Below are 18,973 nucleotides of genomic sequence, written 5' to 3'. Positions count from 1 at the left end.
TCTGCTCTCTGGCTTGTGGGGTGGCACTCCTCTGCTCAAACGTAGCAAATGCTATATTATGTTATAATCATATATATATATTTAAAAATGTATACCAACTTCTCTGTTTCAATAAACAAAACGTTTGAACCTAGACAATGTGATGAAGGTGCCTTTATTTTTTTCTCCATGATAAGAAGTCTAAGTCACTATATATAAAATTAACAAAATGAAATGTATACTTATAATAATGTATAGTAATAAAAAAGTACTTTCTGTTATGTTATAATTTTAAATACATTTTCTTTTAAAGAATTTTTTTATACAAAATTATATTGTAATTATATATAAACATTTTAGTATAATGTGTGTGTTTTGAAATGTAAAATATGTAATTGAAATCTATATTTTGGATAAGCGTACTTGTAACTTAAAAAAAAGTGTTGCCTATTTTTTGGGGTTTGATATTTTTGTATTTACTATCTTTTTTGTCACAATATTTTGTTGTCAATACTTTTATTATTGTCGTTATAAATATTGAAAGTCAATATTTCGGCTAATATTTTGGCCTGTGCTAGTTTTACAACAATATTTTTGTATCACAATATCTTCATTATTAATATTCCAGTATAACGCTGCCAAAACCACTGTGAGCTTCCACCATAAACACGGGTCAGTTTAATGCTGTACATTAATAGAGCAAGTTTCCCCCACGTTTATGAACAGTTGCAACTCACTCAGATGCAGGACAAACAAATCTTAAATGAGGACAATACAGCATTGGCAACAGCTGTGCAAGATTCCCAGTTCAAGCTTCCTTCGTCCTTGTGCATCTTGTAGGTATCACATCATGTGGCTTAACGGCTAGAGCGGCCGACCTTGACGCTGAGAAACCATGTTTGAGTCTAGAGGAAGGTTCAAACATCCTGTGATTCTGAGCAAATCACTTAATCTCTCTATGACTAAAAATGAATGTGTCAGTCTTTAATACAACTAGTGCTCATGTAAAGCGCTCTGATATCTTTAAGTCGAGTTTTCGCTATATAAGACTACAAAAAAAATGTCACTTCAAAGGAGTAATGAATATTACAAGGCCATTGGGAGTGTCCTTGGAGGATCGGAGCACAACAGAAAACATCACAGCGGAAAAGGACTTTGTGCTAGGACTGTGCATTGTAGACATACTGTCAGACCAGACTATTGTGTTCAGATTCTGCTAAGCACATCAGGAGTGCGGTATCAAGTGATGGAGCCTTCAAATTTAGTTTTGGGTCCAATTCTGGAGAACCAATTTGAGGGCTGTGGCTAGTTCTAGAGGCCTCCTCAGGTTTAGTGTCCTTTCAGGAAAGCTCCTCCTGTGTATTCACCTTGGTTTTCTTGGTGACCCTGGAGATATGTGTGCAGGACTGGGGTCTACCTCTGACATATTGTGCCCAGTTAAGAAGTCCCGATCTTAAGTTTTGTGTCCAATTCTGGAGGCCACGGTCAGAAACCACTAACCATGTAGTTCGGATCCAGTGGGAGCAATGTGTGCTCCCGCACTCCACTGAACCCACTGCCAGCCAAACATGGAATAATATGTTGGTTAGAAGTAAACCTGGAGAAAGGAGAATGTATAAGAGCAAGAAACAGAAACTCTGGATAGACCCACATAGCTGATTACACAGCTGGGTATTTGCATCAATTGGAGAAGCTTTTTTTTTTTGTGTTCAAAAGTTTTTTATTGGGAGCTTCAGAGATATACTGCTGGACAAAAAATTAATAACAGAATAGAATAAAGAGTACATACATAACAGCAAATAAGGGAGAAACAAAAATTGGCGTAAAAGGGCATGCACATGAGTCGTGTCAGAGATCTTAAGCTTTGATATTGAAAGACTAGATAATTTTTCTGTGATGTATTTGCTCTTGGTGCAGCATCTGGTTTCTAATATGTCATACAAAGTACCTTTAAACAATTTAATGTCTCCATCTGTCTAACGTCTGGTGAAATTATGTGTCTTCCTGGAGCTTAAAAGTCATTGTGCACGGTAGATATCACTGGTAAAGTCTTATCTATACCATTGTTTCAGCTCTGGCGGCTAAATTTAGAGCGTTGTGTCCACTATAGGAACCAAAAGTGTCAATATCGGGGCCGAAAACCAAGAATCTTTAGAGCTATTAAGCAGTTATGTATCACTCATGGGTTGGTAGATGGGTGGCAGACATCGAGTAATAATCCTAATGATCCTGGCTATACTTTTTACTCTAATCCTCACCAGACACATGCCCGGCTAGATTATTTTTTAATCTCCAACTCATTAAGATCGGTACTAAAACTAGAAAAGCTACCTCGTATCTTTTCGGATCATAACCCCCTGGTATGTACAGTTGATACAGCTTCTTTAATACAGAAACAACAAAGCTGGACATTTGATAGATCTTTGCTATTTGAGAATGAATACTGCAATCACATGAGAAGATGGATACTTGAGTTCCTAGCAATAAACAAAGGAAGTACAACGGTAAATTTTGTATGGGATGCCCTAAAAGCAGGAATTAGGGGAGAAACCATACAATATTCCTCTAGGATTAACAAACAAGCTAGAGAAGCTCTAAATCTGTTACAGGACGAATTAAAGAGGGTGGAAGAAGATCTTATAAGGGCGACAAGGGGCCCCTCCAATAAAGAGGAAATAGATAAAATCCAGCAACAGGTTGCAATAGCCAGAGCATCAATCACAAACGAATACACTATTAAGGCAGTAAAAAAAGCTACAGCCCATCGCGAAAAAATGTATGAAGTTAGCGAAACAATGGGGCAGCAGTTAGCTATACAGATGAGACAGCAGACCGCACAGAATGTCATACTCGAGATCGATGACCCGACAGAAGGTAGGATAACCGACTCAGGGAAGATCAGAGAAGCATTCTGGCGCTTTTACAGTGCACTATATACAGAGGAGGGAGAAATAGACCTAGACATGACTACCGAATATCTAGAAGCAGATACCTGCAAACAACTAAACGCAGAAGATCAAGAAAGACTAGAAGACCACCCCACTCTTGATGAATTAATAAAAACAATGAAGGATCTCTCCCGGGGGAAAGCAGCGGGATTAGATGCTATTCCATTAGAATTTTATATAACATTTCAGGACTCACTCCAAGAAATATTGTTAGATATATGCCTACATGTGTTTGGAGGAGGACAGCCTCCAAATTCATGGTCGAGGGCAAAAATCGTGATATTTCCAAAAAAAAACAAACCCCCGGATCAGATGGGCTCCTACCGTCCTATCACCCTAATAAATGCAGACTCAAAAATTTACTCTAAACTTCTGGCTAATCGCATGTCAATAATTATTCATAAATTCATATCCAACATCCAACATGGCTTTATCCCCGGGAGAGAAACTACAAATCATATACGGCGGGTAATCAGCCTTTTTGACAGTACTCAAGTAGCAGGAGACCCGATGGCACTAATATTACTCGATGCCGAAAAGGCTTTTGACAGGGTCTCCTGGCAGTTCCTCTGGCAGGCCATGTCCCGGTGGGATTTAAACAGGTTTTTATACAGGCAATCCAAAAGTTATATAACAACCCACGGGCCATGGTAATGGTTAACGGCTGCCTTTCTAAAGAATTGATAATTACGAGAGGAACTAGGCAGGGATGTCCTTGTTCCCCATTGTTGTTCGCCATTTATATCGATCCGTTTATTCGCAGACTAGAAGGCAGCAGGAACATAGCCCCTATATCGACACAAGGCTATCTAACAAAAACCCTTGCTTATGCCGATGACATCGCCATCGCTACGTCCAATCCAAACTTGGCTATGCCTACTATTGAGTCAGAGGCCAAAATATTCGGAAAATTTTCAGGGTATGCACTAAACCAGGGGAAAACGCAGATTATTATTAATAATAACTGTGTTATGACGGACTCGCGTATAACAGAATCTGCTATCTACCTAGGGGTGACCATCACATCTGACTTAGAAAAACTTGTCGATTTAAACCTGAAACCCGCATCGAATAAAATGCAGAAAGATCTCCTCCGTATTAATAATTTACACCTCTCATTGATTGGAAGGGTCAATGCATTAAAAATGGTCTATTTTCCAAAGTTACTGTATTTATTTAGAGCCATTAATCTTGAAATTTCAGACCGTTGGTTTAAGACAATGGAGCATATCTTTACAAACTTTATTTGGTCATACAAACAACCCCGCCGCTCATACAGATTGCTGACGCTCCCCAAAGAAAGAGGAGGTCTAGCACTCCCAAATCTTAGAACATACTATTGGGCAACAGTCCTTCTATACAATCAGGAACTCTTCCACCTGGAGGGGATAGAGGTAGGGGAAGTTAACGAGACTCCATCAATTCACCAGATAATACTGGGGGATAAGAGTACAGGCTATCTGTGGAGATATCTATTCGATAGCTATCACAAAAAAGTGAGATTAAAAACGCTTATAGGAGCCTTTAAGGTATGGAAATCTGTGAAGAAGATGGCAGGTTTAGGTCGTTTATCTTACTACACACCAACTCAAAACAATCCCTCTCTACCGGAAATCTTCAAAGATAGCTGCATTAACAGGTGGAATGCGCTTGGGATCACTCATTTGGGATGCTTTTTCTCCTCAGAGGGGCTACACTCCTTTGGAACCTTGAGGGATAAGTTTCATCTGGAATGGAAAGACTTCTTTAAGTATCTCCAGATTAGAGACTTTTTGTTAAGACATACAATGGGAGAGGGTATCATCCGCAAAATAGACATAGCTGATATGTTAAGCCACTCACAGAAAAAATTCAAGATCGGGGAGATTTATTCTCTATTACTGAAATATTTTGTGGATGATATTCAAAAAATCACCCAGAAGTGGCAAAGTAAAATTCCAATTTCCTCTGAGGAATTTGAACACTCGTATAGGTTATCTCAAACGATCCTTATGTCTACTAAACTTCAAACCCAATTTTATAAAATATGTTTTTTTATGTATTATACCCCGGACAAAATATCTAAATGGGGTAGTGGGAGAGGTACATGTTGTTTTCGGTGCAATTTACAAAATGCGGACTGTATTCATATCTTTTCTGCTTGTCCCGTTTTAACTCCTCTTAAAACAAATATTGCACGTTTTCTGACTCTGATCCTCGGAATAACGATTAATTTATTAGATGAAACCGTAGTTCTAGGTGTTACAAACCCTGCTAACCACAAAGCTGGTTGCGAATTGATTTTTATTTCGATGGCCGTAATGAGAATATGTATAGCCTCGGCTTGGCTAGATCCTATCGCCCCATCATATCAACAATGGTTTGCAAGATTGTTAGCAATTTTTAATTTAGAGATGGCGATCTACAAAAACAAAGGCAGGAAGAGTCAGATTAAAGGACAAAAAATTTGGTCTCCATTAATAGTATGGTCTAAAATGCAATGATATATATAGCAATAACCAGTATGTTCTGCTTAAGCCGCTACTCAACTTTGCAATCTCACGAAATTGAATGTTAAATGCATTAATTTAACATATAAATTTTCCTTTTCAATATTGTTTTGTATAGCTTCTAATGATTTTTTATTTCTTTTTTGACCAATTTCTTGCTTTCTGATCTGCTCGACCGGGGAGGGAGGGGCGGGGTCTGTGTTATTTGTTGTACTGTCTTACTGTTGTAAAATCAAATAAAAATATTTAAAAAGGAACCAAAAGTGAATTGTGGACTCAGTTCTGGAGGTGGTATCGGGGGAGGGGGGGCAAAGCCTTACTTTCCAACAAACTTACATATTCATTTACGTGAAAGGGATCACTGCTGCATGGTTTTATAAATGTGTGCTATGAAATTACGTCATAAAATGAATGCCAGAGAGACTTTTTTGGCATTGTCAATGCTTAAAGGGGGTCTCTTGACAAGCCTGACTCACCATGCTTCTTTTGTTACGTCTAATATATTCCTCACTAATGTCGCTAAAGACCCACTATTTGAAAATGTAAACATATTGCAATTAGCACATTAGGTCAGGTGCTTATCTACAAGGCTTGTAAATGCAGGTGTTCAAAGTAGTCTGCAAACAAGGGAGGTGGCAATGTAAAGAACATGCGATAACCTAATGTGCTAGCGATACTGTAAAAATTGGAAGAAAGGTGGATAGTGGGAGAGTCCTGCTTCGTTATGTTAACACTTAAAGCAAAAGAAATGCAGCTAGAATTGCTAAAAATTTGACATGTTCTGTACGAAATAGGACACTTTCGGAAAGATTAACTGGCAACTTGCACTGCGTTTGAGTCACAAAAGTGATGCAAACTAGTGCAAACTATTGATTGTGGGTTGACCTTCAGCTCAAAATGTTATTTGCACTGGAAAGTAGCCCTAAAGTTTGCAAAGTATCTCTAGTGCAGATTTGCTTTGCGTTTCATAAAGTGGGAGTCCTATGTGTGGTACACAGTGTTTCAGTGCAACCACCCGTGTTTTTGACACACAGTCAACTTCTTGGTCTGGCTGTGAGCCAAAAACTAGCATCCCTTTGAGGCTGAAATGAACTTGAAGAAATGTTTTTTTAAAAACGTTTCCAACTTGCACGTGTGCTGCACAGTAGAGCACTCATACAAAGTGGGAAAAGTGTTCAATTGTGTCAAAGTATCCTATATGTACTGAAAAGATTCCCTTTTAATACGATCTATGAGATAAAATTATTATAGACGTGTCTTCAAATTAGTCTTTACTCTGAAGCTTCGAATAGACCATGGAGGTTTTACTGCATTTTAAGACGTTTGTTTTTAAAATGATGTCTGTGCACGATGTGTTTTTGAACAGTGTCAGATTGTAAGTTTTAATTAACTGAACAATAAACATATCCATTCAAATTCCCATTCAAGTACTAAATCTATGCTTCACATCACACAGACAACCATTAAGGTACCAGGGTGTGTGCATTGTTGAATGACGACCTACAGTTCCCAGTGCAGGGAGAGAGGACAATGGTGCCATATCTTAGTAGATAGGGTGCTTTGCTGCTCTCCCTTTGACACAGCGCAACTTTTGTTGCAGCACTGCTTTACGAAGAAGGTTACCAATCAATCAAATTTGCTTTATTCGAGGTAAAAAAAAACTCATAAAAGCATGATACATCTTAAAACCAGTAAATCCACATTAACAAGTTTAAACCATACTAAATCCGCCTCATATCATAAAGCACAGGGTCAATCTCCCTGGTTCCTTATCGGAGACTTCCGCTGTAATGTAGATATTGACAGACACAGGTCAGCACTATTTGACCACTTCAGGCCTTCTCTTGAAATGCACTACAAGAGCTAATAGGCCATCTTGTGATTATGGGCCAACTCTGATGAGTGTGCTTAAAGATATGAAAAAGAAAGTAACAGCTGTAAATGGCTAGCAAGATTTAAACAACAATCCTATTAGCATGGTTTTCCCAGTCTCAGCCCCAACAGGCAAACACATCTACTGTCCCGCTGAAAATCATGATCTCGTGGTAGACTTTCCCCAAACTTCGACTGAAGACATTTATCTTAGTGGTTGCATTCTAAAAGTTCTGCTCCTCTGTCCCAGTCTCTGAAGTCCACAGAAGTTGCTAATGGTGAACAACCTTTAGAACGAAACTTTTACAACGCACTACCATTACAACACAACCATTACAACGCAAACCATTACAACGCATTGCACTGTGGGGCGCTCTAGGATAGGGATTACGTTTAATTTACTATCCAATACCTTCCCTAGTGTCCACGGGGACTGGAGTTGGAATAGTAAATTAAACTTTTCACTATCCAGCACCCCAAAGCGCTATGCGTTGTAAAGGTTTGCGATGTAAAAACCACATTGTAAAGGCATACGTGGTAAAAGTATGCGGTGTAACGTCATACATCCGTTGCTAATAGATCTTTGTAGAAAACATTACCTGGAGTCATACCACATTTCAAGATCATGAATTGTAACTGAGCTGGGGAAACATGAAGCAGGTGGCACAAACCTGTGTGACCCATATCGGAGCATCCTTGACTATGCTTGACGTTTTAAACGGTGTTGACTGTGATTCAAGCAGTCAGTGCACAGACCAAAGGCCTTAGGGCTGTACCGTTCACCACTGCGCTGTCCCTGCAGCTGGAGGCTCTCACGTTGTTCAAGATTATACTACCATCTGCTGAGTCCTACCAAAATCCCATTACCTCGAATGGTAGGATTTCATTTCCGATGCACAGGTGGTAGAGTTATGTAATGTTATCTTTGTTAATGAAGTGCTCTGAATAATGTGTATTCTACAATCCCTCTGGATGCAGAGCTGTGCTATGAACTGCGGAACAACCCATCACATATCAGCGGAAGCATTTCACAGTTCGAGGCATCACTTTGGGTTCAGTATTATCCATTTTCGCTTACTGGCCTTTGCCTTGCTCCTCGGAACCATCCCTTGGACCTCGGAGCTAATCGATCCAGCTTCACGGCTGTCGGTCTTCTGCAGGCTTTTCATTTCGATTGGAGAGCTGTTTCTTCAGCTTTAGTGCTGCACCTTCACAGGTACCCCTTTGGAACCAAAGCTAATTCTTCAGCTGCAGCGTTGTCCCTCCACTGCAGACCCATCCTGTAACTCCACAACAGTCCATTAGGCGTGGGCGGAAAATCCGTTCCGCTCGCGGATTTTGCGGATTTTCGGGAAATCCGCAATCCGCGAGATTTGCGAATTTCCCGCAAAATCCGCAAATCCGCGAGCAGCGGATTTTTCTCGCACTGCTCGCACTGTTCGCGTGAGTTCGCGCCCCGCGAATAAGTGCAAAATTGCAGAAATACGATCTTAGCAAAACTGAAAGTAACTACTTACCAGGTTCAAAAGTTCAGGCTCATCATTAGTAGCCATTTCCTGGAGTGCTTCCTGAGGGGCCCCTCCAGAGTTCAGTTGCCAGTTGAAACTAGTATGTGACCCTGCTCTGAACCTCAGAATAGTTACACATATGCCACAAAGGTCCTGAATTACAGCTAAGGGAGACAAGCAGGAGCCAGGCTGGAAGTTAAAATCCATTAATCAGCCCCTAATTCATTATTGTCAGTTGGGGCAGGGCAGGTGTTGTAACTAATTTTGCAACAATGAAAGCACTTAGCAAGTGCAAAAGATCACTAATCAGGGCGCACTAAGGAAGCAGGTGCCAGCTAAAAAAATATTCTGTGACACATGAATCAGCCCCAAATTAATTCAGGTCACTTGAGGCAGGGAAGGTGTGCTTTGCTTTGCCGAAAATAATGTACACTGGACAACCAGAGGGTGTGGTGATGAAACAGAGGGTGGCATGGGTGGGCCAGAGGGTGGCATGAGTAGTCAGAGAGTGGCAGTGGTGACAGAGAGTGGCAGTGATGAAGAAGAGTGTCCCAAACAGGCTGGACACGTAGAAACAACAAGTTCGCGAAACTTGCGACCCGACAGGTAAGTTCGCAATTTGCGAAAGTGTACAAAACCCTCGCGAACTGGCAGAAACACGGGCGAACACAAAAAAAAAAAAAATCCGCAAATTCGCGGGAATTCGCGGATTTTGCGGATTGCGAATCCGCAAATCCGCAAAATTCGCGAACGCGAGATCCGCAAAATTCGCTCATGCTTACAGTCCATCTGTTTGCAGGACTTTATCTCAGTCCCAGGGATTGTCTCTCCGGTTAAAGACTTGTACTTTGAAAAGTGGAGCTGTCCCTGCAGTTGCAGGGCTATCCTTTTGGCAGCAAAGGATACGTTTCTCTACAGGGTTACCGGTCCAGCTTCTGGCCTTGCACTTCGACTGCAGAAGCATCCTTCCAGCTGCAGACCTATCCTTCCAGCTGCAGACCTATCCTTCCAGCTGCAGACCTATCCGCCCAGCTGCAGAGCTATCCTTTCTGCTCCAGCTTCAAACCTATCCTTTCTGCTCCAGCTGCAGACCTGTCCTTTCTGCTTCAGCTGCAGACCTATCCTTCCAGCTGCAGACCTATCCTTTCAGCTGCAGACCTATCCGCCCAGCTGCAGAGCTATCCTTTCTGCTCCAGCTTCAAACCTATCCTTTCTGCTCCAGCTGCAGACCTGTCCTTTCTGCTTCAGCTGCGGACCTATCCTATCTGCTCCAACTGCGGACCTATAGTTCCAGCTGCAGACCTATGCTTCCAGCTGCAGACTTATCCTTTCTGCTCCCACTGCAGACCTGTCCTTTCTGCTCCAGCTGCAGACCTATCCTACCTGCTCCAGCTGCGGACCTATAGTTCCAGCTGCAGACCTATTCTTTTTGCTCCAGCTGCAGACCTATCCTTTCTGCTCCAGATGCAGGCCTGTCTTTTCTGCTCCAGCTGCGGACCTATCCTTTCTGCTCCACTGCAGACCTATCCTTTCTGCTCCAACTGCAGACCTGTCCTTTCTGCTCCAGCTGCAGACCTGTCCTTTCTGCTCCAGCTGCGGACCTGCCCTTTCTGCTTCTGCTGCAGATCTGTCCTTTTTGCTTCAGACCTATCCTTTCTGCTCCAGCTGCAGACCTGTCCTTTCTGCTCCAGCTGCAGACCTGTCCTTTCTGCTGCAGCTGCAGACCTATCCTTTCTGCTCCAGCTGCAGACCTGTCCTTTCTGCTCCAGCTGCGGACCTGTCCTTTCTGCTTCTGCTGCAGATCTGTCCTTTTTGCTTCAGACCTATCCTTTCTCCTCCAGCTGCAGACTTGTCCTTTCTGCTCCAGCTGCAGACCTATCCTTTCTGCTCCAGCTACAGACCTGTCCTTTCTGCTGCAGCTGCAGACCTGTCCTTTCTGCTCCAGCTGCAGACCTGTCCTTTCTGCTCCAGCTGCGGACCTGCCCTTTCTGCTTCTGCTGCAGATCTGTCCTTTTTGCTTCAGACCTATCCTTTCTGCTCCAGCTGCAGACCTATCCTTTCTGCTTCACTGCAGACCTATCCTTTCTGCTCCAGCTGCAGACCTGTCCTTTCTGCTCCAGCTGCGGACCTGCCCTTTCTGCTCCAGATGCAGGCCTGTCTTTTCTGCTCCAGCTGCGGACCTATCCTTTCTGCTCCAGCTGCAGACCTATCCTTTCTGCTTCACTGCAGACCTATCCTTTCTGCTCCAACTGCAGACCTGTCCTTTCTGCTCCAGCTGCGGACCTGCCCTTTCTGCTTCTGCTGCAGATCTGTCCTTTTTGCTTCAGACCTATCCTTTCTGCTCCACTGCAGACCTATCCTTTCTGCTCCAACTGCAGACCTGTCCTTTCTGCTCCAGCTGCAGACCTGTCCTTTCTGCTCCAGCTGCGGACCTGCCCTTTCTGCTTCTGCTGCAGATCTGTCCTTTTTGCTTCAGACCTATCCTTTCTGCTTCTGCTGCAGACCTATCCTTTCCGCTCCAGCTGCAGACCTGTCCTTTCTGCTCCAGCTGCAGACCTGCCCTTTCTGCTCCAGCTGCAGACCTATCCTTTCTGCACCTGTTGCAGACCTGTCCTTCCAACTGCCGACCTATCCTTCCAGCTGCAGAACTACCCTTCCAGCTGCAGACTTATCCTTTCTGCTCCACTGCAGACCTATCCTTTCTGCTCCACTGCAGACCTGTCCTTTCTGCTCCAGCTGCAGACCTATCCTTTCTTCTCCAGTTGCAGACCTGTCCTTTCTGTTCCAGATGCAGACCTGTCCTTTCTGCTCCAGCTGCAGACCTGTCCTTTCTGCCCCAGCTGAAGACCTGTCCTTTCTGCTCCAGCTGCAGACCTGTCCTTTCTGCCCCAGCTGCAGACCTGTCCTTTCTGCCCCAGCTGAAGACCTGTCCTTTCTGGTCCAGCTGCAGACCTGTCCTTTCTGCTCCAGCTGCAGACCTGTCCTTTCTGCCCCAGCTGAAGACCTGTCCTTTCTGCTCCAGCTGCAGACCTGTCCTTTCTGCCCCAGCTGCAGACCTGTCCTTTCTGCCCCAGCTGAAGACCTGTCCTTTCTGGTCCAGCTGCAGACCTGTCCTTTCTGCCCCAGCTGCAGACCTGTCCTTTCTTCTCCACTTGCAGACCTATCCTTCCACCTATAGACCTATCCTTTCTGCTCCACTGCAGACATATCCTTTCTGCTCCTGCTGCAGACATATCCTTTCTGCTCCTGCTGCAGACCTGTCCTTCTGCTCCACTACAGACCTATACTTTCTGCTCCAGCTGCAGACCTGTACTTTCTGCTCCACTGCAGACCTATCCTCCAGCTGCAGATTTGTCCTTTCAGCTTTAGACCTATCCCTTCTGCTCCAGCTGCGGACCCAGACCTATCCTTTCTGCTCCACTGCAGACCTATCCTTTCTGCTCCAGCTGAAGACCTGTCCTTTCTGCTCCACTGCAGACCTGTCCTTTCTGCTCCACTGCAGACCTATCATTTCGGCTCCAGCTGCGGACCTGTCCTTCCAGCTTCAGACCTATCCTTTCTGCTCCAGTTGCAGACCTATCCGTTCTGCTCCAGCTGCAGACCTGTCCTCCCTGACCCAGCTGTAGACCTGTCCTCCCTGACCCAGCTGTAGACCTGTCCTTTGTGCTCCACTGCAGACCTATCCTTTCTGCTCCAGCTGCGGACCTGTCCTTCCAGCTTCAGACCTATCCTTTCTGCTCCAGTTGCAGACTTATCCGTTCTGCTCCAGCTGCAGACCTGTCCTCCCTGACCCAGCTGTAGACTTGTCCTTTCTGCTCCACTGCAGACCTATCCTTTCTGCTCCAGCTGCAGACCTGTCCTTTCTGCCCCAGCTACTTTCCTGCTCTTTCAGTGGAAGGCTGTCCTCTGGCTGCAGGCCCAGACTTTTAAATACAGAGCTACCTCCTTAAGTTATCACTTCTGCTGCAATGCGCAAAATCGACAGAACGACAATCCTATAGGTTTCAGATTCATCCCTTAAGTTGCACTACCCTATTGTTCGAGAACACCCCTAAAGCTGCAGGATGAGGGGATAGCATTGCAGGTACCAGATATAAGGGTCATCCATCAGATGACACCAGATAAGCAATATGGAACCAGAACTGGACAGATTGAGCGGATGGAGGGTATATATAAAATTATTAGTTAATGGAAGGTTGATATTTGCAGGATAGAACCTGACGTTATTTTGGTAATTTATTATACTGTTATCGCTACAGATGCTTTCATATAGATTTATGATTGACTCACATTCGCTGCCGGGCCCCCGGGATGTCGGCGTTCAAGCTGTGTGTTTAAATATCGTTTGTTGATATTCCACGCTGCCGGCCCCAGGGTTGTAGGCACAATGCAGCTGTGTACAGTTGTTCAATTCCAATAAACTCTTTAAAATAAAAAAAGCTGCAGGATTCCCCTTTTGACAGCTACCCTGCTTCCATACCAAATGAATCCAGCACTGCCCATTGTCAAGTGAGCTGGACCCCCACCATGCACTGGTATCTTCAGTATTATCCTCCTATGGTCCAAAGAGGCTCACAAGAAAAGGTATCCGGAATTGTGGGTTATTAGCAGGGGCCTAACTATCACTGGTGCAGCAGGTACAGTAGCAGCAGAGCCCAGGGGCATGAGAGTGCCCACTCTACCCTAAGTATGTCTGAATGTACTGCTCAGACAGGGGTGGGAGGCATATTTTCCTTGCTTCTATCAGGGCCCCTTGACCCTTGCTATGCCTCTGATTGTTGTGGTACATTACTGCAGTTGATTATTTATTTTCTATGCATATATGTATTTATTTATGCCATTTTATATTTTGTGAATTAACCCAGGGTCATTAGTGTGATTTAAAACTGAGCAAAAGCCTGACGACTAATTAACAGGAAAAAAGGAAAAAAGAACAAGAGGACTTTAAGCTGCCTTTTAAAAGTTGTAAAACATGGAGTGGAGTTTGGAGTTGGTGAAGGTGAATTCCAAACTCTGGTGGCACTGCCAGAGAAGCATTGCTACATACACTGCTCATGTTTGAACGCGGAGGGACGCTAGAGTAAGGCATCACCTTTTTCTCAATCCTTCTGACTGCCTACGTTTTTTTATTTTTTTGCAGTTTTATACAGCGCGAACTCAGCTCAGAGGCATTGGAGATGTATTCCTATTTTTTTTCTATTTAAAACATTTGTAGAGCGACAGCTGCCCCAGCCAAGGGGCGTCCCGGGGCTAACAGAAGAAGGTAGCAACACCACAGACGGCAGCTTACATAGTGGATAAAAGAAAGGTTTTAATAGCTTTCCTAAAATCAGTAAGATTGTTGAGGCCACGAATATGGGGGGGGGGGCAGAGAGTTCCAAAGAGTCGCTGCTCTGTACCGGAAGGAACGACCTCCGGTTCTACATGAACACCAGTTACATTACACTAGGTCAGGTTGATTTTTAAGGTTTTTGGGAGATTAAGTGATTTCTCCCAAATCACAGGATGTTGAGCTGATGCCGGGACTCCAATCTGGTTCCCCAGTTTCAAAGTCGGCAGCTCTGGCCTTAGCACCACGTTGTCTGATTGAGCGCATAGTATACCTATTGTTTCTAATTCAAAGCACAGAGTTGTATTTCGGCATAGCAAAGTGAACAATTGCCCAGGGCCCCCCAGGGCCCCCACCTCCCAAGGGTCCCCATAGGAAAGTGAACCTCTCTCTGTTATACTTCTGTCTAGTCCAAATCTTGATCTAAACCGCTCACCCTCTCTGCCTACCTCTGTCTCTGACTGCATCTCTTCCCAGGGCCATCTTAAGGGTGTTGGTTGGGGGTCCCATGCAATTCATATTTCAACTGTCTTTTTGTGACGTTGTTAAAGTTTAACATATAATTTAGTACTGCTTGGCATCCTGCAGGCTTGAATTAGCAATAAATGGGTCATACAATTCAGGTTTGGTCCTTGCAGGGCACCCAAAATATGCATTGCCTGGGCTCCCAAAATCCTTAAAGAGACACTGGCAAAGGCGGTTGTCCATGAATAAATCGAAGAGCCGGACTGGGTGCCTGTGGGAATAAAATGTGATTTGGTACCATCGGAGGTCTGGAACGACGAAAGGAAGCTGCTAACAAGGGCCCCTGGCAGCAGTAGTGTGAATCGTAAGCCCAGCTTCTGGAATAGCTAGTTACATCTTTCCACTGGGACTTGTAAAGCGCCCAGTAACCAGGATGTGTCCACTGTTGGCCGTGGTTACTCCGCTCTGTTCCTTAGTTACCAGCACCAAGGCTGATGCAAGGCTCTCGAGGATTCAGCGTTTTCGAGAAACACATGATGTTTCACAAGCTGGCTTCTGATACTGTTGACAGTGTCCCTGCAGTTATCTTTTATTGCATGGGGCCTTGGTAGAAGTTGACATGGATCCCACCTTTACTCATGATAAGCTGCAAGGGACGTTTTGCTGTTATTTATTTATTTATTTTAGAAGTTTTATATAGCGCTGACCAGACCGGTGGGTATCGGAGCGCTTTACAGCATTGTTTCAAGGTAGTTAAGCGTATTAGAATAATCTTCAGCAAAAAGAAAAGAACGTTCGGTAGTCCAAGCGTGCTGAGGCTTCTGGAGGCAGTGGACGAGTTCAGAGGTAGCCTTGTTGAATGCTAATTTCGGTAGACCGAAGAGGATCGGCAGACCAGGGGTCCCGAGTCTTCTAGGGGGAGTGGAAGAGTCCTGAGGTAGCCTTGTTGAATGCTGAGTGGAGGTGGGCCGAGGATCGTGAGGCCGCTTAATCATGTGCAAGGATAGTCTTGAGGCGAGCTGAGGAGGATGTGAGCAGAGTCAAGTCGGAGAACACCGGCCTCAGGGGCAGCGGGGCTATCCATTTGGGAGGGCGCGGTTCAGCAGCTGCTCAATTATAGTCATAACATCCCACAATACTAGAATGTGGCTGCTTTGTCAATGAATGACACATTCCTACCCAGAGACATGAAGCTGCCAGACTGCTCAGCCTTCGGTGATGTCAAACGCACAATAGTGTGCAGATTGTGTGCTGTTAGGTGTTTTGCCCCAGGGCTGAGACTTCCAAAAGCATTGCCTGTTCTACAAGTCGGTGGTATTGGTTCTAAGTTATGGTTTGACAGCACAGATTTCTAGTCTGATTTGTTGTTTCTTATAGGTTTGCAACAGCTCAGATCAGCTTAATTGAAGCACTGGCTCTCTTGACCCGTTCTCTTTCACCCATTGGCTCAAACATTGATAATCACGCCTTAACATAACCTACAGGAATATAGAGTGCCTGCATTGCAATGCATAATGGACTACTTAACATCTCCCAGCCTCTCCTTCTGTTGGCTTGTCATTCCTGTCAAGGTGCATATATTTGTTTGCCTGCGTAAGTGCATTAACCCTTACCCTACATTCAGTGTGTAATTTAAGCCGGTGGGGGCGTCCGGCACTCCTTTTTTTGGGACCGGCACCTATTTTTTTCATCAGTCATTTACCAAGAGCAGGAGAGGGAAAAACAAACAAAGGGGAAAGAAGAAGGGAGAGAAAGATGGGAAATGTGTCACAGGGTGGGGAAACAACAACCTGAGTGTCTGGTAGTGCATTAAAGAGCATGAGGTGGATTCAAGACTACGCAGCCTTAGTATTCAGCGCACTAACATGTAATATCATCAGCCCTCGCTTCCTAAGCTGAGCTTTGGGCACTGGCACACATGCTTCTACAAATTAAGCACTGCCGACATTGAACACCCCAGAAGGAAGCCGAATGAGATCACAACTCAGAGCCACTGAGCAGTAGGAAAATGACTTTCCGCCACTTTCAAGTTGAGTCAGATTTCAATGCCCAAAAAGAAAAGGTCCACTAGACCCTAACTGTCTTTTAAGTCATTCCCTCCTCAATAGTTCTTCCACAACTTAAATCACTGAAAATATATCTACAGATGCATTGACATTTTACATCTAGGTATTAGATAGAGCAGGAGAAGGCAGAAGACTGGAAATATAAAGAAACCGTGGATCTGTGGTACTGAAACTCCATGATAGTCTGGAAACTTGAAGTAGCAAGACACTGCAGAAAGTCCCACCTCGTCCAGACTCTTCAGTTAAGCATTTGACTACAAACTAAAACCAATTCGTGGTAGAATGCCAACAAAATACATAAGCCCAGGCTATTATGCACACATGCAACACATCTAGATAGACAGTTCATCTGCGCTAACAAGACCCCCAGGACCCTACTGGAGGTGCTGTTCAGGCTGAATTGTAAGAGGCACAGTTCATATCTGCAAGAACTGATTTAAGAGTCACCACGGGGCATATCAGCAACAGCCGGCGATAATTATCGCTAAGCGCGCTTAGTGCGAGGATAATTATCGCCGGTTATTGCTGGATTTTATCGCAGAGATAGCGCGCTATCTGCAACGCTTATCTCCAATGCGACAAAAAATCCAGCGATAGCTGCACAATGTGCGATTATCGCTGGAAATCCAGCGATAATCACACAGCAATAGGCAAAGCCTTGTAGATAGGGCAGGGTGGTCTCATCCTTATAATCCACCACCCATAGGCTATAATGGTTTAGTCAGTTTAAAAGCAGGCGTAATGAAACCTGCGATAAGCACAGTTAGTGCTACTATAATTGTCGCTATGCAGGCTAGCCTGCAGCTTGATAATTGGAGAAATGTCAGTTAGCAACATTTCTCATGGTGTATTAGTAGAGAGCGCCCACTTTGCATATCATTGGCGTTGCAAAGCTGGGCGTTAGGAAAACGGTCGCTGAGGCATAGAAACACTCGCAAGTGTGTTCTTGCTGATAGTGCAATAAAATTGTCGCTGCTTTGTGTCGGAAAACGGACGCTAAAGCGGCGATCATTTTATTGCTTCTCCTTGATGATATGCCCCCACATTTGGTGCATCGTCGGTACCTGTGTCATCTGGTCCGCTCGATGTCTCTTCACTTGCAGACACCTGGGGTCGTATTATGTAAAAGGCGCACTTTCCCAGTTTGAGCCCGGCACCCCTTAAATAAAACAGGTGCGCCGGCACAAACAGGTAAGTGCACCCTATTACATGGAATGCACTGCCCCCAGGGCAGCCATAAACTCAGGTTTCTACTTCTTGGTATCAGAGGAGTTTGGTCCTTAATTAATCTCTTTACTGTTGATCATCATGTTCACTCAAGATTTATAAGATTGCAAAGCCTTTCAATTTTTCGTAGTAGGAGTGATATTAAGGAGATACTTGACACATTTCATGTGTATTTTTCTGTGCAGGGTGACACCGTGGTTTGCTGGCAGGAGTCACTGCATTTTTTGGCAGTCAACAAGGAGAAACGTCACATTGACCAAGAGTCCAGTCCTTGGCAAGGATCCATGACAGAAGCACATACTTGGCAATCTATTGAACAGGCACACCCAATGGTGCATATAAAGGTACACACAATCCACGCATAGGCAGGTGTATAGCTCTTTGATGGTCTATTGTCTTGTTTGGCACTATCAGCCAGTCTGTTTGGCTAACAATATTTTGTTTGGGGGGATTTTTCAGCTAATGCGTGTAATGCTAAACCTAACACCACAAGTCTAAAAATACAGGGGCATATTACCAACAACTAGCGATAATTATCGCTATGTTGGTTTAGCGGCGATATTTTTATCGCCAAGCTGCGGCGATTTTTATCGCTTAGGGACCTTGCTATTATGAAGGTTTATCTCCTAAGCGATAAAAATCGGCCGAAATGCATGAATATCTCTGCAAAGTCAGCGATATTCATGCATTACCGAGCTAATGCTTTAGCCATGTTATCCACCTACCATTGGATAACATGGCTAAGAACTGCTCAGGGGCAGGTGTTAGCTTTTGGAGATATTCGCGCTTAGCGCGAATATCTCCAAAAGTTGGTAATAGGAGATAGCGATGTTAGCGACTGTTTCCAGTCGCTAACATCTTGGCACGCCCACTTTGCATGTCATTAGTGATAAATATCACTGACATGCAAAGCGGGGCCCAAGATGGTCGCTATCTCCTACTAGCTGTCGCTAACTGGTGTTAGCGACAGCTAGGTAATAGGGAGATAATTTTATCTCCGCTTTCTTGGCTTTTAAAGCCAAAAAAGCGGAGCTAAACCCCCTTGATAATATGCTCCACAAAGCTGTATTGGCTAAAGAACAAACTCCCA

This window comes from Lissotriton vulgaris, chromosome 12 (assembly GCF_964263255.1).
Source record: "Lissotriton vulgaris chromosome 12, aLisVul1.2, whole genome shotgun sequence".
Classification (NCBI taxonomy): Eukaryota; Metazoa; Chordata; class Amphibia; order Caudata; family Salamandridae; genus Lissotriton; species Lissotriton vulgaris.
This window is presented reverse-complemented; position numbering follows the sequence as displayed.